The sequence below is a fragment of the Aquarana catesbeiana genome, unplaced genomic scaffold (genome assembly GCF_042186555.1).
Source record: "Aquarana catesbeiana isolate 2022-GZ unplaced genomic scaffold, ASM4218655v1 unanchor233, whole genome shotgun sequence".
In the NCBI taxonomy this organism is placed as follows: Eukaryota; Metazoa; Chordata; class Amphibia; order Anura; family Ranidae; genus Aquarana; species Aquarana catesbeiana.
In genome coordinates, this window is record NW_027362661.1 from 1,074,432 (window position 1) to 1,100,188 (window position 25,757).

General features: G+C 47.7%; 2 protein-coding genes across 2 annotated transcripts in view; one reads left to right on the plus strand and one right to left on the minus strand.

The window, feature by feature from the left end:
* The window catches only part of LOC141121827 (uncharacterized), a 219,555-nt gene that overhangs the window by 91,947 nt on the left and 101,851 nt on the right, over window positions 1–25,757 (plus strand).
* Window positions 1–25,757, minus strand: part of LOC141121860 (uncharacterized) — a 71,839-nt gene that overhangs the window by 32,700 nt on the left and 13,382 nt on the right. The gene's annotated exons all lie outside the window — the stretch shown is intronic.

A 25,757-nucleotide genomic window follows, 5' to 3' on the forward strand; every position in this document is an offset into this window, starting at 1 on the left:
AACACAGAAGTCTCAGGACAAGTCAGCCTTCACCACCCTATGTGGCTTGCCAGCATTTATGGCAATGCTTGTTGGGCTTGAGAGTGCACCAGCCACCTCTCCGGAGGTCATGGATGACCTTGGGGGAGGGGTGGAACCTTGTGAAGTGGCCTGCTTTAGGGGCCTTGTAGTGTTTGCCCCTGTCTGGGGGGAACACCTGGTGCTCTCAGCAGTCCCATACAATCTGTCATGGCCTACTGTCACAGTTCAATACAGTAACTGTCAGGTGGGTATGTCAGAAATTTACTATAGTGGCCCAGCTGAACCTGTGATTGACCGATCAAATGGGAAACAGACAAAAATGGCGTCCTTGATGCCAGCGCGTAAGAAGGACCGTCCTGCCTTGATGGAGGTACTGGCTGGTGCACCTGGGACACGGGCCCCGAATTCAACTGTCCAGTCCTGGCGCACACCAATGCCACTACCTTTAGGTCAAGTGCAGTCCTGGGCCAGAGGAAAGACACAGGAGGGGATATCTCATTCTCTACCTATGCAGGAAGTAACCTTCTAACCAGTTAGCATATGCCACCCCTGAACAGAGGTGTCTTGTGATCAGGTGGGCACCATGGAAGCTGCCACATTATCTGGGTAGTTACCAGCAATTGGTACTCACCCATAACAACTCACTTTGTTGGCCCAACTGGATTGCTAGGGAGAACAGCACACTCCCCAGAGGGAACCTGGTTCTCCAGCAATGCAGTTGGGTAAGTCTGCACAAAGGTGAACACCTTGGCAAGGTGAACCTGTGGTGCAACAAACCAAGGCAGAAGCAGTTGGTTGCATCAGGAGGGAAATTGCAGTTCCCTCCCATGCAACCACCTGAGGGGGGAGGTGTAATGATTGTGCGTAATGGGCCACAACTAGCTGTGTGTGTAGCAGCCATTTTGTTCATGTCTCATCTCATCTCAGCCATGTTATGCAATACACAAACTGTTAACTGATGCCAGGACCTTATCAGTCCATTGATTGGACACATACAGACACTTTCCATTACCAATTTACATTCCCATCTGGAAACCCTAATAAAACTGTCCCATGCACAAGCTGAGCAATTCAGAGAACTAACATATACTGGTCGTAAATAGCTTAGTTGAAGGAGATGGGCAATACACATATCTGCAGATAAGTTAGCAATTATAACTCTGAAACTTCAGCATGTTTTATAACTCCTTAAGTAATAGAACAGCCATAATATGGACATATTTCCTTTCCTCAGTTAATTTCATTTCAAGACCAGACATTTCAAGACCAGACACCCTTATGGTAGACCGTATGGGGAACCACTGGCACCCCTTATCCCTCCCAGGTAAAGTAGACATCTGAGGCCATATTTATATTTATTTTGAAGCTAATTTCATGCTGGACAATAATCTGCTGGTTAGCAAACTGTAGAAAATCAGAGGTATGAATACGTATCTAAAATTGTGTCTGAGACATGGTCCTAAACGTAGTGACCTCCCAGCAACCACCCCTTAGACCAGATGATTGGTCAGATGGTCTGTGTCAACACCCCTTTGATCCCAAAGAAAAGGGAGATACCAGGACAGTTTGACAGTTCTCATGTACATGTGTGTTAGAGATGCTTATTCTAAAATCATAAATGCTATTGCTTATGTAGCCAGGAGCTGGCTATTATGCCTGCAATTCAGGGACAGTGTATAGTGTTAATTAATGTGGGGTAGTCTCCCTCTTATTGTGGCTTGGACTCTATAGGGTTTGGCAATAAAACCTGGAAGCTGATTGGGTTCTTTGCAGAAGTGAGCCTGGTTTTGCACTCCCCAGCTTTAGTAAATAAACTCCTATGTGTCATTTCCTTTCAGACTAAACTTAGAACAGAGCAAAGCATCTTGAGATGTGTAGTTCAGAATGCTGAGGTTTCAATTCCAGCAGGACTGGTCTGAACTACCACTACCAGAATGCTGAGAAGACCGAACAGACTGCTGGGAGAGGATATAAATGGGCTGGCTTGGGCCTTCATCGCTCTCTTGGGACGCCAGCTTGGATTCTGTGTCAGTGTGAGCTGCTGCTTATTTGTGGCTTGCACAGCAGGGAGTCGTACAGCTCCATCCAAAGTGATCTCTGTGGACAGCATCGCTTCTCCGCTACAGCAGACCGGAGACTGTTCCAAGTCTTCCAGCGATGCCTGCACTCCAGATCCGAGTAGGCCACGGCGTGTTGTGACTGGGTCAGACGCCATTGCCCATACCTCCCAACTTTTGAACTTCAGAATGAGGGACAGTTGAGGAAGGAAGTAACCTTGCATAGCGCACGGTGGCAAATGTGTGGTCAAACTTCTGACAGTGGGAGGAGCTTAAGGGGCATCATTAAACAAAACTCGGGCTTCCTTGTACCTATAAAATATGCTTTTATTATTGTTCCACGGGGTTCTGAGATGAGCTATATACAGGGTGCAGGGTTCTGGGGTGAGCTATATACATAGTGCAGAGTTCTGTGATGAGCTATGTGCAGAGTGCAGGGTTGTAGGATGAGCTATGTACAGAGTGCAGGGTTCTGGCATGAGCTATATACAGAGTGCAGGGTTCTGGCATGAGCTATGTACAGAGTGCAGGGTTCTGGCATGAACTATATACAGAGTGCAGGGTTCTGGGATGAGCTATATACAGGGTGCAGGGTTCTGGGATGAGCTATATATAGGGTGCAGGGTTCTGGGATGAGCTATATACAGCGTCCAGGGTTCTGAGATGAGCTATATTCAGGGTACAGGGTACTGGGATTAGCTATGTACAGAGTGCAGGGTTCTGGGATGAGCTATGTACAGAGTGCAGGGTTCTGGGATGAGCTATATACAGGGTGAAGGGTTCTGGGATGAGCTATATATAGGGTGCAGGGTTCTGGGATGAGCTACTTCTTTTCATTTTATTTTTTGGGTCCGACGGTGGCAACGGGTGTCATGATTGAAGATGGATCTACATCGGGGGATTGCTTTTTTATTTTTGAAAAGGAATTGTCAAAAACTGTGTGTTTTTATTTCTTTTTGACACTTTTTTTGGTGAATGAGTAGGGGTACAATGTACCCCTACTCATTCACATGGGGGGTGGGATCTGGGCGCCCCCATGTTAAAGGGGCTTCCAGATTCTGATAAGCCCCCACCCGCAGACCAGGGTTGTGGGGAGGAGGCCCTTGTCCCAAGGTGCTTTGGGGTGGGGGGGCAAAACATCCCCCATGTTGAGGGCATGCGGCCTAGTATAGTTCAGGAAGGGGGGTTGTTCTCTTGCCCCCCTTTCCTGGCCTGCCAGGCTGCATTCTCAGATAAGGGTCTGGTATAGATTTTGGGGGGCTCCATGTGTTTTTTTTTTAATGTTGGCATGGGGTTCCCCTTAAAATCCATACCAGACCCAAAGGGCCTGGTATGGATTGGGGGTGACCCCCACGCCATTTTTTTAAACATCTTTCTATTGCTGGCAATGTTTTTTTTTTCACTTAGCTGTCAGTGAGGAAGCCCACTGACAGCTGATGACTCATCTGTTGTGAAGGACGCCGCTCCCGACTTCCCAGCCCGCTTCTTATCAACCAGCTATTCACTGTGCCCTGATTGAGAAAACCTTTGAATGCACTGTGCAGCATTGTGGGTCGCTCGACGGGCCAACATCCCGCCAAGCGCTCTGCAAATTCGAGTGTTCGCCTGATGGGCTATGTTTGGGCCAAACTTATGCTTGGTCTGAACTGTTCGCCCAGCACTAGTATTGATCTCTTAGAATACCTACAGGTCATATTCTGGTAACTGGTCAGAGGCGTAACTAAAGCCTTCAGGGCCCCGGTGAAAGAAATCATGAAGGGCTCCCCAACTCTGGCTGAGGCCCTTCCCTCTGAGCCCAGGGCCCTTCTCACTGATCCTAGGGCATGTTGCATGGCTCTTTAATACAGTCCCACAGCGGATCCCTTTCACATGTTCTGCAGTGGGCCCCCCCTGCCAGGGCCTGGTTGCCAGTGCAACCTTTGCGACCCTGGCAGTTCCGTCACTGGTGGCAGTAGGACTGTGAATGGTGTCAGTCAGTAGAGCAGTGGACGGTGTCAGTATGACGGTGAACTTTGTCAGTAATGCATGGGATGTGGTCTGTAGGGCAGTGGACTGGGTCAGTATTTTTATATTTTTATTTTACAATTGTGTTTTTAACTATTTTATACAATTTCGTAGGAGCTCCATTGGGGGGCTTTGGTGAGTTATCAGTGGTCTACACAGACCTCTGATGTTTCACCTTTTGAGACAAAGAAAGGAAATTGAGGACACATCAATCAATCTCCATCTCTGAACCTTTAGCAGAATGAATAGACAGGAATAATTCAGAAAAGAGCTTTCCGTTCATTCACAAACTGAAGCATAGGAAACACAATTCACTACTCGGAGTGACCCTCTGACATTTGAGTATCATGTCCTTCTCTGGGAGGACGATCCCTTCAGGGCTTACGAATCAGGTATTAGCAATCCTAATGTTTACGCTAAAATCCAGGCCTGACTGGTGATGTTTTGATACTGGGGGCTGGTAGAGATTCGGTCGGGCACAGCATGATCCCTTTTGGGGTGCTGGCGGAACCTCTCCTTGACCCCACCCCTCTTTGTCCTCAGGCCGGGCATATATTCTACAGTTGGATGAGCGATATTAGCTTCTACGAGCCCTTTTCTTCTGTTAGACGATTACTTGATACCAACTCTATGCCTCTAGCTTATATTGTAACCTCCAAGGGTACTGCTTTGTAGTGTTTTGTTTTACAATGTTTTGTTTTATATTTTATAGAAATTCAATAAAATATTTTAAAAGAGGAAACACAATTCACTATGCTTAAGTTATGAAAGAACACAGTGAGTGATCAGTCACTGTGTCCATTCAGAAAAAGAAGGGGCCGGTAAATGACATATTTACCTGCCTCTTCCCCGGCTTTCCATCCTGAAAGCATCCCACTTCAACAGCCAGCAGGAGAGGGGAGGGGGGAGGACGGCAACACTGTGGGGGAGGGAGAGGGGGAACAGGGGAGCACATGGGTCTGGGGGCAAAAGGAAAAAAGTAACCAGGGCTGATGCAAGGTGCATTTTGACCCCCCACCATCCTCCGCCAAACTTGCCACACACAATAACACACCTCCTGTATTAAGAGTGTCCCCACTCTGGATGAAGGAGCACCTTCAGTCTGGGGGGAGAGGAGTGTTAAATGTAGTAGCAGATTTAAATACACTAACAAATTGAAGCCAGCTCACAATTTGTAATCAGTTACAGTTGTGTCCCTTTTGGGATAAAAGTTTTACATATATTTTACTGGCCAGATCACCAGATGAAAATAAAAATAAAAGTCTAAAAAAGAAAACTAATGCAGACATTACATCTAAAGAAGGGAACCTGGGCAGCGTGACAGGTGAGGGGCAGTGTGATAAGAGGGGTGCAGTGTGACAGGGGGGTATTGTGACAAGAGAGGGGCAGTATGACAAGAGTATGATAGGAGGAGGACGGTGTGACAGGGGGGTATTGTGACAAGAGAGGGGCAGTATGATAGGAGGGGGACGGTGTGACAGGGGGGTATTGGGACAAGAGAGGGGCAGTATGATAAGAGGAGGGCAGTATGATAGGAGGAGGACGGTTTGACAGGGGGGTATTGTGACAAGAGAGGGGTAGTATGATAAGAGGAGGGCAGTATGATAGGAGGAGGATGGTGTGACGGGTGCAGTGTAAAGGGGGTAGTGTGACAGGTGGGGGGGTGGGCAGTGTGATGGGGGTATTGTGACAGAAGGGGGGCAATGTGATGGGGGAGTATGACAGGGCAGTGTGACAGGGGGGCCAGTGTGACAGGTGGGGGACAGTATGACAGGTGGGGGGGCAGTGTGAAGGGGGCTGCTGTAATGTGGGCAGTGTGACAGGTGAGCAGGGGGGAAGTGTGAAGTGAGCAGTGTGACAGGTAGGAGGGCAGTGTAAAAGGGGGGGCAATATGATGGTGGGTAGTGTGAAGTGGGCAGTGTGACAGGTAGGGGGGCAGAATGACAGGGGGCAGTGTGAAAGGAGGGGGCAATATGATGGGGGGCAGTGTGATGGCTGATGAGGCAGTGTGACAGGAGGGGGGCAGTTGCAATTGCAACCCTTATAGTTACACCTCTGTAATTGGTATATTATTGTCCAGCATGGAATTGCCGTATGAATGAATACAAATATGATGGGTATCAGATGTCTATTTCAGCAAGGAGATGTAATGTGTCCCACCTGCCTTCCATACCTTCTAATATAGAGGTGTTCAGGCTTACAATGCTGCTATTTAATATAGACCGTTAACCACTTGCTTACTAGGCACCTAAACCCCCCTCCTGCCCAGACCAATTTTCAGCTTTTAGCACCGTCACTCTTTGAACAACAATTGCGCGGTCATACAACAATGTACCCAAATGAAATTTTTATCATTTCTTTCCCACAAATAGAGCTTTCTTTTGGTGGTATTTAATCACCTCTGGGTTTTTTTTGTTAAAAAAATTTAAAAAGACCAAATTATTTTTTCTAAAAATACGAAACCGTTTTATATTTTGTTAATAAATTTTGCAAACAGGTAATTTTTCTCCTTCATTGATGTATGCTGATGAGGCTGTACTGATGGGCACCAATAGGCTGCATTGATGGGCACTGATAGGCGGAACTGAGGTGGCACTGGTGGGCACTGATAGGTGGCATCGGTGGGCACTGATGGGCATTGATAGGTGGCGCTGAAGGGCACTAATAGGTGGAACTGATAGCTGGCAGTGATGGGCACTGATGGGTGACACTGATAGGCAGCACTGATGAGGCACCACTGGTGGGCTGTGATAGTTGGCACTCGTGGGCATTGATAGGTGGCCCTGATTGCTGGCACTGTTATGCACTGGTGGGCACCGATTTGTGGCACTGTGGGCATTGGTTGGTACAGATGAGGCGGCTTCGTCTCTTCCTCTTCGGGACTGATGTCCCTTGCACAGAAGCCGGTGATCAGCTTTTTTTTTTTTCCTTACGCTGTTAGCGTGAGGAGAAAAAAAAAAAGATTACCGATCTTCTGTTTACATCACGTGATCAGCTGTTATTGGATGAGAGCTGATCACGTGGTAAGGGGTCAGGATCAACCCCTTACTCCGATCTGTGATCACCTGAGTCTCATTGACTCTGTGATCACGGCGCGTGCCCTGCAGGGGGCGCATGGGGAGCGTGCAAAGGGGAGGACGTCTATTGACGGCATCCCGGCAAAGTAGGTCCGCGCTGCAGCTGTCATTCGGCTATAGCGCGGATCTGAAGGGGTTAAAGGTGTCCTTATTCTTGCTGTACTGGTATCATCTCAGGAGATATGAAACATACTTACATTGTGACTTTATGGGTAGTAATATCCCATAATAGCCATCCAGAAATGTGCATTCGGCTTTTCTATCTGCTAAACTATTTATGACAGGCAATGAATCTGATACTATTAGCAAGGATGGATATCTGCTTGCTATTCTCATTACTTAAGCCTGGACTTGAAGGGTTTACGATGATTATAAGACCCCTTTCACGCTGAGGCGCTTTTCAGGCGCTTTCACGCTAAAAAAAAGCACCTGAAAAGCTCACGAAAACCTGATTCCATTAAAATCAATGAATGCTTTCACACTGGGCCAGGGAGGTGAAAAAACATCCCTCTTCATTGAAATGAATGGAAAGCTCTTCAAAAGCACCTGAAAAGCTCTTCAAAAGCGCTCAATGTTTTACTGGCGGTTTAGAAGCGCCTCAGTGTGAAAGGGGCCTTAGAGTCAGACTGGGATGTGTATTGTGTCCTGGTAATGATTTTTATGATGAATAAATCAAAGGGTTGCCTGTCTGCCATGCTTTGTTGTGCTGTTGGTTGATTTGGGTAAGAGGTTCTGCTGTGTCCTATCAATGGACTGATAAGGATGTTTTGGAATGCAGCTAAAAGTTTGTGAATTGCGGGGCGTGGCCTGACGCAGCATGGAGTAGGACGTGTGCGCTGAGCTCCGTCCATTACTCCTGTAAAACTTCATCCTGCAATCCACAAAATCCAGCATCCACCTGGAAAACCTGCCTGGGGACTCTCCACATACCCTGACTAACCTCTAAAGGCCTTCAGCCACACGGCGGCCCGCATTCAGGAAAGTCCCCGGCTCTGGCCTACTCCCGGAGCCCGTGGCCATCTTGGTACACCCGAATCTCTTGCCGGTGCTGTATTCAGACTCTGCAGCTTTCTGGATCACCCCACACAGCACTAAAAACATAAAACGTCACCCCAGACCCCTGAGGTATGTCACCGACAAAATCGCAGAAAGTGGCGGCGGCAAAACTTGAACAGTACCTCAGACAGGAAAAGGAAGACATGGAGGAAGATAGCGCTCCTGAGAAGGTGGGGGGGGGAGAATGAACGGAAGGTGACACTGACAGACTGTTTAAAGCGATCACTCTTTGCAGAACCTCCCTTACAGCGCAAATTGAGGAGGTTTAAGATGGACATTTCCCTTATTAGGCAGTACTTCCAAAAGCTTAGAGACCGGATGAAGGAGACACAGACCAGGCTGAGCGCAGTGGAGGACGCCATTCCGCCCCTACAGACATCCGCAGACTGCATGCAACAGCAAATACACCAACTCCTCACTAAGCAAGATGACATGGAGAACAGGCTGAGAAGATGTAATTTGCGCTTTATAGGTCTGCCAGAGGGGACTGAAGGAAAGGACACTACCATGTTCTTAGAACACCACCTATGGGAGAGAAGCCTTCTCCCCCATGTTCGCAGTGGAGCAAACACACTGCATGCCAGCCAGACCCCCGCCCGTACCTTTATAGCTAAACTCCTTAACTATAAAGACCGAGATGCAGCTCTGAGAATGGCAATATCCCAGTGGGGAATGTTAAAGCAGCCATCTTCCCAGATTTTTTAGCAAAGGTACAACGCCACCACCAGAACTTTATGAAGAACAAACGCAGGCTGAGGAATCAACATTATAAATATTCCATGCTCTTCCCTGCCCGCCTCAGAGTGGAACATGACGGCCGTGCAATCTTCTTCGAGGATCCGGCCGTGCAATCTTCTTCGAGGATCCGGAAGAAGTTATCTCCTGTCTGGAGTGCCGTGCTATCCCTGAAAGAGCCGATTGATCAAGTCCCAGGTATATTATATAAGCAAGTGGTTAACTGTCTATATTAATTAGCAGCATTGTAAGCCTGAACACCTCTATATTATAAGGTACGGAAGGCAGGTGGGACACATTACATTACATTCCTTAAGAAACAATATGCAGATGTGAAAGCATTGGTGGAGACACATGTTGAGGGGAGCATCCAGCGTCCATGGGTTTGGGTGGGCATTTCATTCTACCCACACATCCCATGCCAGGGGTGTCTCAAACTTGATAGCTAAATCAGTACACTTTGAATTATGTGAGTTGTCCACTGACCCGCAGGGGCGATACGTATTCCTTCTAGCTAAACTATACGGTGAACCCCTCCTCATACTAGATTCTTATGTGCCACCCCTGTTCAACATCACCATAATTGTAGAGGGACTGTCCTTTATGGCCCGTCACCCTACAATATCGGCAGTCTTGCTAGGTGACTTTAATACCACGCTAAATCCAACGCTGGACAGGCTACAACTGACTTCACCCACCCTGAACACATCAAACGAAACTAAGTTCTAAGCTCATCTCCACCTTTCATTTAACAGACACGTGGCGCCTCAAATTCCCACATGTGCAATCATACTCTTGTTTCTCATCCACACATAACTCCATGTCCCGTATAGATTTTATACTCATGTCCCACAGTCTGACACCACGACTGCTAGAGGCCGCATTCTGCCCCAGAATACGTTCAGATCATAGTCCCTACTGGATAACTCTGAACATCCCCATTATTAAACCACCAAGATCTTGGCGTTTAAACCCATTCTGGCCCTCGCTCCTACCAGAGGTTGATGAGCTTGTGAATAAATTGAAACTATACTTTGCGGAGAATGACAACTCAGCATCACCCTCTGCAGTATGGGACTCCTTTAAGTTATTCGCTCGCTCAACGTTAACTACAAGTATCAATAAAATTAAGGCGGACTCCGCCATTGCCCTTGATAAGGCGATGGCGGATCTGTCCTCTTCTGAGCGAGACTTTGCCACCACCCCGACTCCCACAAAGGCTAACATGCTTAAACTACAAACTAGAGTAGTCACCCAACTCCAATTTCAAAAAGCAAGACAAAAACTATTCTTCTCTAAACAAAAAATGTTTGAACATGGGCAGAAAGCGGGCAAGTTATTGGCGTACTTGGAACATAGAGACGATAGACCCCCTAGGGCAGGGGTCCTCAAACTTTTTAGACAGGGGGCCAGTTCACGGTCCCTCAGACTGTTGGGGGGCCGCACTATAGTTTAAAAAAAATATGATCTAATTCCTAAATTCCTATGCACACATCTTTTTTGTAGTGCAAAAGAATAAAAGAATAAATAATAAAAAATAATATATATAGGGGATGGACAGGGGGACAGTGGGATGGACAGAGGGGTGGACAGGGGGACAGAGGGATGGACAGAGGGATGGACAGGGGGACAGTGGGGTGGACAGGGGGACAGAGGGGGGGACAGTGGGATGGACAGTGGGATGGACAGGGGGACAGTGGGGTGGACAGAGGGACAGTGGGGTGGACAGAGGGGGGGACAGGGGGTGGAAAGGGGGACAGAGGGGTGGACAGGGGGACAGAGGGGGGGGACAGGGGGACAGAGGGGGGGACAGTGGGGTGGAAAGGGGGACAGTGGGATGGACAGGGGGACAGTGGGATGGACAGGGGGACAGTGGGATGGACAGGGGGACAGTGGGATGGACAGGGGGACAGAGGGATGGACGGGGGGACAGGGGGACAGTGGGGGGGACAGGGGGACAGTGGGGGGGACAGGGGGACAGAGGGGGGGACAGGAGGACAGAGGGGTGGACAGGGGGACAGAGAGGTGGACAGGGGGACAGAGGGGGGGACAGTGAGGGGGACAGGGGGACAGTGGGGTGGACAGTGAGGGGGACAGGGGGACAGTGGGGTGGACAGCGGGACAGAGGGGTGGACAGTGAGGGGGACAGGGGGACAGAGGGGTGGACAGTGAGGGGGACAGGGGGACAGAGGGACAGTGGGGGGGACAGGGGGACAGAGGGGGGGACAGGGGGACAGAGGGGGGGACAGGGGGACAGAGGGGGGGACAGGGGGACAGTGGGGTGGTCAGGGGGACAGTGGGATGGACAGGGGGACAGTGGGATGGACAGGGGGACAGTGGGATGGACAGGGGGACAGAGGGACAGTGGGGTGGACAGGGGGACAGTGGGGGGGGACAGGAGGACAGAGAGGGGGACAGAGGGGGGGACAGTGAGGGGGACAGTGGGGTGGACAGCGGGACAGAGGGGTGGACAGGGGGACAGAGGGGTGGACAGAGGGGTGGACAGAGGGGGGACAGAGGGGACAGTGGGGTGGACAGGGAGACAGAGGGGTGGACAGGGAGACAGAGGGGTGGACAGAGGGGTGGACAGAGGGGGGGACAGGGGGACAGTGGGGTGGACAGGGGGACAGTGGGGTGGACAGGGGGACAGTGGGGTGGACAGGGGGACAGTGGGGTGGACAGGGGGACAGAGGGGGGGACAGGAGGACAGAGGGGTGGACAGGGGGACGGACAGTGAGGGGGACAGGGGGACAGTGGGGGGGACAGTGAGGGGGACAGGGGGACAGTGGGGGGTACAGTGAGGGGGACAGTGGGGTGGACAGCGGGACAGAGGGGTGGACAGGGGGGTGGACAGAGGGGCGGACAGAGGGGGGGACAGGGGGGTGGACAGGGGGACAGAGGGGTGGACAGAGGGGTGGACAGAGGGGACAGTGGGGTGGACAGGGAGACAGAGGGGGGGGACAGAGGGGTGGACAGGGGGACAGTGGGGTGGACAGGGGGACAGAGGGGTGGACAGGGGGACAGAGGGGGGGACAGTGGGGTGGACAGGGGGACAGTGGGGTGGACAGAGGGGTGGACAGGGGGACAGAGGGGTGGACAGGGGGACAGAGGGGTGGACAGGGGGACAGAGGGGTGGACAGAGGGGTGGACAGTGGGGTGGACAGGGGGACAGAAGGACAGTGGGGGGGACAGTGGGGTGGACAGAGGGGTGGACAGTGGGGTGGACAGGGGGACAGTGGGGTGGACAGAGGGACAGTGGGGTGGACAGAGGGACAGTGGGGTGGACAGGGGGACAGAGGGGTGGACAGGGGGACAGAGGGACAGAGGGACAGAGGGGGGGACAGAGGGGGGGACAGGGGGACAGTGGGGTGGACAGGGGGACAGAGGGGTGGACAGAGGGGGGACAGGGGGGTGAACAGAGGGGTGGACAGAGGGGTGGACAGGGGGACAGAGGGGGGGACAGAGGGGTGGACAGGGGGGGGACAGGGGGACAGAAGGGTGGACAGGGGGACAGTGGGGTGGACAGGGGGACAGAGGGGTGGACAGAGGGGGGGGACAGAGGGGGAACAGAGGGGGGACAGTGGGGTGGACAGGGGGACAGAGGGACAGAGGGTGGACAGGGGGACAGAGGGGTGGACAGGGGGACAGAGGGGTGGACAGGGGTCCTCACTTGTTCGTAGGCTGTTGCTTGAAGCCTCCGCTCTCTCTGTCACTCTTCGCGCCTCCTGTCTCCGTGCGGGACTGTGCTGGGAACTACACTTCCCAGCATGCAGCGCGGCACACGGAGCCCTCCATTACTGGTGTGGGGGAGGCGGCTTGAGCGGAGCGGATATGCTCCCTGCCGAAGCCGAGCCGACCTGGCCCCGGCCCGAGCCTGGATTGTCGGGAATCCGGCCCTGGGTGGATTGGGCCGGATAAATGTCCTCGGCGGGCCGCATGTGGCCCGCGGGCTGTAGTTTGAGGACCCCTGCCCTAGGGTTATCACATTACATGGCCCTGGAGGACAACAAATTACAGAACCACCTACGGTAACCTCCATATTCAGGGACTTCTTTACTGACTTATACAAAACAACAGCTCCCACTGAGACAGAATTGATGTCCCTCTTTCTTGAGGGGGATCACTTTCCCGCAGCTGACAAAAGAACAAAATCGACCTCCTGGAGGCACCCCTCACCACAGACGAAATCACAAGTTTTGCCAGGTCTAAATCCCCGGGATCAGATGGACTCCCAATTGAATTCTATTCCCAATATAGCAAAATACTCACCCCTAAAATTTCTAGCTTTATACAATCATCTCGTCGAGTCCTGTGCACTACACCCATCCATGACAGAGGCAACAATAGTCCTCATATCTAAACCAGGAAAAGACCCGGGATATTCAGAATCTTACCCCCCCCCCCCCCTTATCCCTGTTACAGGTTGACATCAAAATACTGGCCAAAGTTCTATCTATCAGGCTCAATCAGGTCATCTAATCACTAATACATACGGACCAAGCAGGCTTCGTGCCTGGCCGCAATACCTCATTTAATCTCAGGAAACTATACATTAATATACAAGCCACACATGAGGAGGTTGGATCACGAGTCGTAGTGACTCTAGACACAGCAAAAGCTTTCGTCTCGGTGGACTGGAGGTATCTCTGGAGATGCTTGGAGGGCTATGGCTTCGGTCCCAAATACATTAAGTGGGTCCAATTACTGTACCAGGCACCCACAGTCAAGGTGGTAGCCAACGGGTGGCCGTCTCGAATGTTTGACCTCAGTAGAGTCACGAGACAGGGCTGCTCTCTATCCCCACTGCTATATGCCCTAGCGGCAGGACCCCTTGCGATGTCCATCCGAGCAAACCCAGAGATCAGAGGGCTGAAAATGGGCTCCCTGATTGAAAAAATCAGTATGTATGCAGATGACACATTACTATATTTGGCAGATTCAGGCCCAACTTTACATACGCTCTTCACACGATCGAACAGTTTGGAATATTTTCAGGGTTGAAAATCTATTGGGATAAGTCTCAAATTCTGCCAAATGACAGCTTTCCACCCCCGGAATCCCAAGCCAGACTACCATTACAATGAGTCAATGTCATCAAATACCTAGGGATTCATATATCTAGATCCCCTACAGATTACATTTCCCTAAACACAGAACCTCTCTTCTCCCTGGTTAAAACTAAAGTAAGGATCTGGTCCCGGCTCCCACTTGGGATCTGGGGACGCATACATTTAATTAAAATGGTCCTACTCCTTAAGATACTATATGTTCTATGGCATACGCCAGTATACCTACCCCTGAAACATTTCAAATCTTTGGAGGCCCTTTTAAAGCCCTTTGTGTGGGGAGCCAACAGACACAAATTAGCGTGGCAAACTCTTAAGAATCCAATTGACCTGGGAGGCATGGCTCTCCCTGATTTCAATTGATATTACATTGCATCACAGTCGTCACAGCTATTCCACTTAGATAAAGACGGATAGTGAGATATTCCTCGCTCTCCTATGTCCAAAGTGGGCACAACACACCAAAGACTCGATATACGCAATAGCATCAGGCTCAGGAGGGATGGAACAAGGGGAAAATAGACAAAACATACTATATCATTACAGCAAAATATAGGACTTCGCTTCTTCCATACTCGAAATTCCACGATACAACGATCACACGCCGATATGGCATAACAAAAGTTTACCCAAATTTACCAAAATACATGACACAAGCGTGTGGTCCAAGCAGGGAGTATTTTATCTACATCACATCCTAAAAGACGGACACCTCAAAACTTTCCATTTCCAATCCAAAACCGAATGTTTTTTAGATTTCTACAACTCCGCCATGCGACACAATCTCAATTCCCTGACCCCGTCCCACATCCTATACCCAATGTCATTATGGCAGTGATTAACCTCCCTGGCGGTATGATTATTTCATATTTTTGATGCTGAAAGCGGTACCATTATTTACATGGAAATTTGGCGTTTTATATTGTAGGCCTGTAATTCTTAGGAATAACTCACTTAAATCTGTCCAAACAAGAGAGTCTAGTAGACATCTCGGGTATGATAAAGTTTGAAACACAAAATCATAAATTATAATATAATAAATAACTATAACAAATTATACCAAATAATATAATAATAATAAAAATTATTCAATAATGTAATCAAATCCAAAACACTGAAATTTGCTCAGTTGCAGAATTGTCGCTGTCATTACTTTTCAGTGTTTCATGACGGATCTCCCCACAAATCACAATCGCTCAATTCTGCGAGTGATTCTAATTTATTAGCACTGTTTTCTAGCTGGTCTAAAACCCCTTTTGATGTAAATGGACGGTTTTGGTTGCTATGGACAATCTCCAGTTTCCAGGCAGAAAGAACAGTTTTTATAATATAAAACTGCATGCAGGGCACTGGACAAACCACTAGGGACAAAAGGGATGTGAAATAATTTCATACAGTAATTAATCTGTAAGATTACAGTGTACTGTATGTATAGTGTGTGTTTCACTTTTTGAATTTGGCGCCGTTCTCCGTCCCCGTGCGTCGCAACGCTCGCAGGGAACGGAGCCCGGCTCCGTGATGAATCAAGCAGAAGATAAGCCGCTCACACTGCGGGGAGACATCGCAGGATCCAGGGGACAAGGTAAGTAAGCTCTTCCTGGATCCTGCAATGCAATCCTGAGTCTGGCTCGGGGTTATCTCTTTTGGTTCTGAAATTCCACCCAGAGCCAGACTCGGGAATACCGCCAGGGAGGTTAAGAGCACAGACCCTCACAAACTAATCTCGGCATTTTACAATATGCTCTCCACCCCCATTTCTACCAAAATAGCATATGATCTGAAACCCAGATGGGAGAGAGAAGTGGGATCAATAGAGAATGAGGAGTGGGAGGAAGCACTGGAGTCCTGTAAGGCTGTATCCCCCAAACTATCTGATCGGCTATTACAGCTTTATATTCTACATAGGGCATACCTCACACCCCTTAGAGTGGCAAGATACAAACGCACCCAATCTACAACATGTCTTATGTGTGGACGAGAGACAGGCACATTTTTCCATTTGATCTGGACATGCCCCAAGATACTACAAAGTTTGTGGAAGCAAATCGTGACATTTCTGCATGATACAATGGGCTCACCCCTAGCATTAGACCCAAAACAATGTCTCCTTGGAATATTACCAGATACAATTGATCAATATACAAAAATATTTCTTCATGAGGCACTATTTTCAGCCGGGAAAATTATAGCCAAAAAATGGATGAGACAAACACCTCCCAAGATAGTAGAATGGAAACTGGAAGTAAATGATACCCTGCCATACAAGGAATGTATATCTATATCTCTATCTATCTATCTATATATATCTATATCTATATCTATTTATTTAATAGAGATTGCCCAAACAAATGTAATAAGGTATGGGACCGCTGGCTACAAGAGTCTGATACCTGTGTGTAGTAAAACCATATCAGTTTGGAATGAATACTCAGACACATGCCTCTCTATATAATCTTTATTTGTAATATATGCATTCATAGAACATATCCACATGGCAAAAACAATGTACCGGGTTTCTTACATTGAATATTATACATATTGTAGGTAACAGTTATCAAGTTTATATGCAAAAGCTAACATAACATGTATGCACCATTTGATTAATAAAAACCTTTGTTAAAACGGGAAAAAAAAAAAAAAAAGTTTGTGAATTGCAGAAGATGTCTTCCAGGGATTATGAAAAGCAGATTATGTCTCCTTTTCTACATCACAAGCAACAAACAATTCCCAGCACACTTACCAGCCAGCCTGCAAAAATGCAAAACAAACTAGTCCGGTCTAAAAATTCACACTAAAAACAGAGGTTCTAGCTGCACACATTTCAAATATATGTGTAAGCTGCAGTGCCTACGCCAAGGCTCCTCTGTATACTGCAGTCCTAACTCTATAGTCTTCAGAGTCTCCAGGTTGGAGCACATATAGCAGTGGATAGATTAGGAGTAGGTTTGCCTGGAGGGAGCCCACCCCTCCTTAAAAGGCACAGGGACACAGTGGACGCCCAGCAAGAGCACAATGACAGCTGAAGGCATCCAATGTGTCCCCCACCAAATTCTGCCGACAAGCTGTGCAGATAGGTGACAACCACCCCAATCTATAATCAGCCTTTGCAGTGAGGTGCACATGGAAAGGATATACACATCAACTCTAAACAACATGGCTGCCTTGGTTCTTCTCACAGAGTTTTTGGGGTGCTCAGTTCACATTATCATCACAGCAATCATTTCTTCAGACGTTACAAATTCTGACGATAGATCAAGATCAACACAGGAATTTCCTATGACCAACAGTTCCATCCATTGGCCATACTATTTTTTCAGAAATATCTCCATCAGTAAAAAAGTACTAGTTACTTACCGGTAACTGTCTTTCTGGGAAATCTTCCAGGACGGCACACCTGAGAGATGAGAGGCTCCTCCCCACAGGAAACACAATCAATCAACAGATGTTTTAAGTCCACACCCTTCCCCCTGATCCTCAGTTTGTAGAGAAGTAACTCCTGAACCTGGTTCACAAGGGAAATCATTCCTCATAGGCATTCACCTTCTAGTGTTCTAAAATTTTCCCTCCTCCAACGGGTGGGAAGTAGGCCAACGGGTGGGACAGTTACCGGTAAGTAACTAGTACTTTTCTCAAGTCATCTTCCAGGACGGCACACCTGAGAGCATAATCAAGTAGCTCAGGCCTACCTTTAGGGTGGGACCACTGCAAGACCCTCTTGGCGAACCTCGGTTCTGCAGTGAGCTTTACCTTCACTCCATATGCTTGATGAAGGTATCTTAGCTGGATCATGCGGCTGATCTGCCGGTCTACTCCACCGGTGTCCCTGCCTTCTCTGTTTCGGATGCAGGATCTAGGTGGAGTGGGCTCTTAAAGATGGAATCAGAAAACATGTTAAACTTGTAGGTTATCCATGTTGTCTGTCACACATCTACCAACAATGGCCTATTCTGCCTATAGGTGCTGCTTAGAACCACTAAAAAGATTAATCGGAGACCTGTGTTGTAAGACAAGGACACTACATTGATCCATAAGGGGGCCTGTCTTAACACAACCCTGTCCAGGGAAATAAAACTGCCAAAAAAGGGGGGCCCCTGACAGACAACCCCTTTTTGTTCATTTTTAGCTTTACGTCAAAGACTGAAGGGAAACCTACTTAAGGGAAATAGATTAACAAAAACTTAATCCCTGGGTTTAAGGCATGCCCAATCTATAGTTTTACTTACGCCTGAGAGCCTACTCAGGAGATTAACATCTATAGCAGGAGAACACTCATATTGCTACATCTAGTCTTGCTAGAAGGGCAAAATGAAGGCCATGCACCGAGCTGTAACCTATTTAGTCGGGTATACATGTTTATACTTCATCTTCAGGCCATAAAACTCCTCTGAACCGAACTTCCTAAGTTCTTATTAAACGGGGCGATTCATTATCGCCTTCCTCCAGTGACCCATAACTCTACTGGGCTCCAACCCTAGGAAATGGCTCTGGCATCCCTGAATGTAAGGGGTCGAGGCTTTCTGACATGTGACATCTGCACCAGAACTCCTGGCCCTTTCACGGAAGAGAAGGCTGAAATACAAAAAGGTGATACATGTATTATTAATATCACAAATAAAAAAATCATAGATTGTGGACATAGTACAATAGATTTAGACAGAAAGGACACAAGCATAGACATCAATGTTGTGTATCTGAGTGTGACTAGCTAAACCAAAATATCAAATATGGGAAGAGACCCAAATCTGAACCTCACAGTCTGGTTTTCTGATGTGCGGCCAATATGTAAACATTAAGACACAAACACACCTTAAATGCTGCGCATTTCTGAAGTGCAGCTAGCTAGGTCATAACTGGTAAATACAGAAAGGACGGGAACCCCCTTTTACAGTGGTGTTTTACTGATGTACAGCAAAACAAGGCTATAAAGAGAAGACAGAAAGACCCAAACTTCTATGTTGCGTATTTATGACGAACCACCAAATACAGTTATAAGACAATCCTTCCTGTTATGCAGTTCTGTAGTGCAGTTACATAGAACCAACAGAGAAAGAACACAAGCAACCTACAGCATTGTGTTTTTCTGAAGTGCCATAAGGTAAGGCAATATGAAACAGAAAGCACCAACAAGCTTCAATGTTGAGTACTTCTGCTGTGCAGCCACATAAAAACAAACAACAGACAGCCTTTACAGCTGCGATCTTTCTGGTCTACTGCAAAATAAGGCAATAACTCCACAATGAGTATTCCTGCAGCATTGCAAAACCTGAACCAGAAGGGACAGATAAGCTTAGGGTTCCCACACCCGTGCGACCCAACCTGCCACTTGGGACTGCAAGACGCATGAGAAGTCATACTATGGCTTCCAAAGGGTATCATTCGTGACTGTGCGACTCCAGGTCGCAGCGTATCCAGCAGTCCCTGCTTACGGAACCACAGACCTCAAGATTACACAGGTCGCAGGAAAAGCAGTTTTCGGGTCGAACAAACAAGGGGTCCCCATGCTGTGGCTCCCTGGAGGAGTGCAGCCAACAACCCCCTACTGTGTATACCTAAGAAACAGCAAGGTAGATCAATGAGAAACACCACTTACTGCTGTGCCTTTCTGCTATACGGACGATAAGTCAGTAAATATAGGACATACAGGACACAAACAATGTTCAATCTTTGTGTATGTCTGATGTGTAGCATATACCAATACTGAGCAGAGATGTCATTACCCTCAAGGTGTCTCCCTGCTGAGCAGCAAAAACAAATCAGAAAAAGACAAACAACCTTCACTGTTGTGTCCTTTCTGATATGCAGCCAATAAGGCAGTAAACCTTCAATTTTGTATGTGTCTGATGTGCAACAACAATCTTGAATAGAGATAGCACATCCATATTCAAGTGATTTGGCATGCGACTCAACATGTCAAATCGCATGCCTAAAATTGGCAGCCATTGCCGTTAATAGCACTGTCTGAATCAGCCCGGGCCACTTTGTGGTGCTGCACTGATTACCAATGGCAGTATGTGTACTACCCCAGGCACAGGTTCAATTTTGTATTTTCCAACAAAATCAGGACCATCCGTCATCACTGCTGCCTTTCTGATAAGCAACCAATAAGGCAGTGATACAGTACCCACAGACAAACCTCAATCTTGTATATGTCTGATGTGCGATAATATAACAGTTCTGAATAGAGATAGCACATCCATATTGAAGTGATTTGGCATGCAACTCAACATGTCAAAGTCGCATGCCTAAAATCGGTAGCCATTGCTGTTAATAGCGCTGTCTGAATCAGCACATCACTTTGTGGTGCTGCACCGATTACCAATGGCAGTATGTGTACTACCCATGGCACAGATTCAATTTGTATTTTCCAACAAAATCAGGACCATCCATCTTCACTGCTACCTTTCTGATAAGCAACCAATAAGGCAGTAATACAGGACCCACAGACAAACTTCTATCGTGTATATCTCTAATGTGCAACAATCTAACAATTCTGAATAGAGATAGCACATCCATATTGAAGCGATTTGGTATGCGACTCACATGTCAAATCGCATGCCTAAAATCAGCAGCTATTGCCGTTAATAGCACTGTCTGAATCAGGACGACGCCACCTTGTGGTGCTGTACCGATTACCAAAGGCAGTATATGTACTACCCCTGCCATCAATCTTTCCTGCTGCCTTTCTGATAAGCAACCAATAAGGCAGTAATACAGGACACAAAAACCCCACAAAACAGACCCCAATCTTGTGTAGGTCTGATGTGCAGCAATATAACAATTATGAGCAGAAATGTCATCACCAGACTCAATGATGTGCGTTTCTGGCGTGCGGCACAAAACCAGAAAGTACAGACCACCTTCCCTGTTGTATTTTCTGATCTGTAGCCAAACAAAGCAGTACCTTTAGGATATAAAGGACACCCAACAAGCTTCAGCAGAGAGGTCACAAATCTCAATGTGTACTTTAGTTGTGCCACCAAACACAAACCTTCACTACTGAGGTCTACTGGTGAGCAGCCAAGAAGGAGTCATGGTGTATCCCTTTATGAAATAACCAAACAGGGGCAATTTATTTCATAGGCATAGCCTGGGCTGTAGATACTAACCCTTCACCACCAGTGAAGGAACCAATCCTAAAATGGTTGGACACCTTACTATAGTAGCTGTTGTCCTACCTTACCTCCGTAGATTGAGCAAACGCTAGCCAGCTCATACACGGGTGGGGCTGATCAGTAAGTCTCAATGAGCCCAGCCCTAGAGACCAATATAAGACCTCTAAAAAGGGTGGTTACCAATTTAGCCTGGAGGTAAATAGCCATCTGCAGCCCTTAAAGAAGCAATCATATAGCCATCTAGCTCTTGCATATGTTTGCACAGAAAATCCTTAATCAAAGGATATAGGAAAAACGATTTATGGTAAATCGCTTTTAGATCTGTCACTGAGTGGACTGTAGCCCAAACCAACAAAAAGGTTTTTCTTACCCCCTGCATTAAAATATAACCACAATGTAAGAGTGGAGTGGGAGGTTGGAGCTTATGAAAAGTTACCCATAGCAAGCAACCCCCAAAAGGAGGATCTGTCACAATGGAACCCCTACTGTGCCACACAGAAGCTTGGTCCCTGCCACATTGTTGAAAGTTATGCTGGCCATACACTATACAGAAAATCGGCCGAACCCATTTTCGAAAAACGAACGTTCGACCGTGACCGCAAACGATCGTGCCATCATATAATGTCCGATAATCTGTTCAGTGGACATGAATAAATAATTTTGTGTTCGTTTTTTTACATATACCTAGTGCAGGCAGTTCGGACGGGAAACACATTAACCTTGCAATTTATCGTACGTTCGGCAGAAATTTTCCAAACATGCCGTTCGTTTTTTTTCCACAAAAACGTCACAAACGATTATCGATTTGTACCCACTAACTTGCCGAAAAACTAACGAAGTGTCCATACGAACGATTTTTCGGCCGATTTTTCGTATAGTGTATGGCCAGCATTAGGTCAGCTTTTAAGCATCTTGGAGCAACTTTAAGCAGATTCCTAGCAGCTGGGCTAATAGGGCCAGATAACCTAGTGCACCTGCTGAGCAAGGGAGCTTACTGCTGAATCCTTCAACCATTGCACCATTAATAACTTGTTCAGTGGTATACCTGGCCAGTAAGGAACTCTTTGTTCTACCAGGTCACCCTCTTTGCTGTATTCACCCCTACTAATGTACCACAACCGGGTATGTAGGGAGAGGCTGGCAACCTACTGTTGTGATAACCACAGTGTCTCTGCTATAAGAGGAAGCTGTGGCTGGCGGTTTTTAGCAGTAGCTTCTGGGCTATTTTGTTATGCAGACCCCAGGTCCTGCACTGCACCACTCAGTAAATACAGGTGGAAGGGGAAAAAATGCCTTACCTACCTCTTTCCCATCTGAGGTGGTTTAGGCACACTCGCTCCTCTGCACCACTTGTCCACCATACAGCATCTCTGATGTAGGAGGGAGCTGTGGCTGGTGTATTTAGCAAAAGCTTCTGGGCTATTTGAATCCAGACCCCAGGGGAGATTATCTCAAATGCCCAGAAACCATCTGGCTGGGATTGGGGATCTTTGACTCACCGTTGTCGTCTTCCCCTTTTTCCACAGCCACCGGGCTTGCTTTTCCATCCTTATGGTCCACACGCAAGGAGGATAGCCGCCAAAGTGCCCCCCCTCCAACTGCTGTCCCTTTAGGGAGCTGCAAGGTTAGGCTGTGTCCTGCACTGTCCAGTCAGTATATACACATGGGGGGGGGGGGGGCAATGCCGTACGTTCCTCATTCCTATGAGGTGGTTTAGGCAGACATTCACCATAGTAAACTGGTGCCTCCTCGAAAGGAGGATGTGGGCGCCTGCTCCTGCTGACTCTCAGCCTTCCCTACTGGGTAAGAACGTGGGTCGTTCAGGCGGTGCCCTCTCCAGCAGCCCACGCGAGCTACCAGGGACCCAGGAGTCAGGGAATACGATCCCCCTGGAAAGAACCGACGGCCAGCACCCCCGTCTGAAAGGACTTCCGGACAGGTAAGGGGGGGGGGAGACAGGATAAAGGCCCCTGAAGTTCTGGGGACACCACTGTACCCAGGGGCCTTCAGCTCTCAGGGGGGCTCTTCCAGTTTCTGCTGCCCCCCCTGAGGAAAGGATAGGGGAACCCCCCGGGAAGGATAAATATATCCCGCCAGACCCAGAGGCTTCCCAGGCATTTGGTCCGGCTCCCAGGGGGAGACCACCAGCCCCAGGCTTCGGTCATTTGGAAAAAAACAAACAGTTTCGCCGTGTAGGGAGAAACACAATCAAAAACTGAGGATCAGGGGGAAGGGTGTGGAATTAAAACAGCTGTTGATTGATTGTGTTTCCTGTGGGGAGGAGCCTCTCATCTCTCAGGTGTGCCGTCCTGGAAGATGACTTGAGAAAATGTGGAATAGCACGTTATGGACATTAGATGTAGCTAATGATCATAGAAGATAACAATATTAAATAAATACAACCAACATTGCTCACAGATAGGCAAATACTTTTTTAAACAGACCTCTAAGTGTTTGTGAAATATTACACCACAAAATGTAATCAGCCAATGAAAGGTAATGACTCCATTTTTAATTTTCTACTGCTATCAATGGCCAACACGGTACAACACTTCATCCATGTCTTTGGTGATCTCCAATCTCCTTATGAACTGTTTCTTACATGGTGAAGATCAGCCATGGAGTATATCTGAGGTGTATATCAGGGTGTGCTTCTTCCCCACATGAGAGCTGTGATGTCCAGCAACATTCATATAGAAGACATTTCCCACACTCAAGGCACTAATACACCTCGAGGGTTGTGTGGGATCCCTGATGTACAGGAAGACAGGACTTCAGTGAGGAACAATTCCCTCACTCGGGACAGGTAAGTGCCTTTTCCACGTGTGAGATCTCTGATGTCTGTAAAGATCAGACTTCCGTGAAAAACACTTCCCGCACTCAGGACAGGAATACGGCTTCTCCCCCGTGTGTAATCTCTGATGTTTGTAAAGATCAGACTTCCGTGAAAAACACTTCCCGCACTCAGGACATGAATACGGCTTCTCCCCCGTGTGTAATCTCTGATGTTTGTAAAGATCAGACTTCCGTGAAAAACACTTCCCGCACTCAGGACAGGAATACAGCTTCTCCCCTGTGTGTGATCTCTGATGTGTGCAAAGATCAGACTTCTGTGAAAAACATTTCCCGCACTCAGAACAGGAATACGGCTTCTCCCCTGTGTGAGTTCTTTTATGCACATTAAGATTGCTTTTAAAAGGGAAACATTTCCCGCACTCAGTACAGGAAAACCTCTTATGTGTTGGAAGGATGGCAAAGTCCCTCACAGTCCGAGGTCCCTCAGGATAAGAGGAATACGATGGTCCATCTACAATGTGTGGTGCCGGATGGACATTTGAGGTAGCCGGGTTTTCTCCTGGACTATACTGTGTGATGTCCTCATCTTCTACTTTACAGTCTGGAGACAAAGTGAGACAATCCTCTGAGGTTTTCCTCATCTCCCGTCCATCTACTAAAATAGAGATAAAAAGATTATTACTAGACATGAGCTGATTGGTTCCCCTAAACCAGGACTCCGCCCACATCAGGCAGCTTTGTCTCTGAGGATCTTACAATCCCCCCCCCCCCCCCCCCAAGGTAACTAGTAAATGGGTCCTCTGATCTCCTACCAGTTCATTTCTTTATTCATGGACCTTAATCAGAGAGTGAGGAAACAACGAGAACTGTCTTTTATAGGAGTGACAGTGATGAGGGGATTATAGGACGAGTGTCCCCACCCCCTCTATCACTCATTGTCATCTTCCCAACACAAGAAGTCCTGCACTTCCTTATTTAGTCCATGATTTAGTCATGAATAACAGCGGGGCTGAGCCCCACCAGAGGTCAGAGAGTGAGGATGGGAGAGAACAACCAAGATGAAGCCTGGACCAATCCTGAAGACCACCATCATTGGGTTATTGACTCCTCCTTTGTTATCACTTTATGTTTAAGGTTCCAAAGTTTTAGGATGTTATCACATTATTATCAACATGTAAAAGTCTGTGCTCCAATCAAATCATCACATATAAAATGTCCAGCTGGTAGGAAATGGATGTAACAAAAGAGAATACATATTATGTTTATATATAGCAGTGGGTAGAGGGGAGAGAGCAGAAGTCAGGACTATGTAATGTACAACATATTGTATAAGATACAGCAAATAGGACTATATAGTATCAGAATGATGTAACGTACAACATAGAGTATATAGTGCAGGGGTCAGGACTATGTAGTGCATTTACTGTTAATGACTCACCTGTGCTGACCTTTGATGTCCCCGTTATTCCATCCACCTCTGAAGACTGTTGATCATCTCTCACATATGTCTCTTCTTCTTCTGCTTTAACATAAACTTTCATAGCTATCAGATCTTCACCCTAAACCAAGAGAAAGATCAATAATAACATCTGTATGACATAAGCTTTATTATTGTTACATTACCAAAAAGAATCCACACATTGTCTCCACGAGTCCATGTTCTAGATGTTCCATCCCACCAACCTTGTAACAGTGAGGGATGGTGTGATCTTCCTGTGTGGAATCCCGGGAATACAGAGGACGGGAACATCTCTCTGGTGGGTTCCTGGTATTAGGTGGCTCCATCATAATCTTGTGTCCTTCTGAAAACTCCTCCATCACTCCATACTCCTC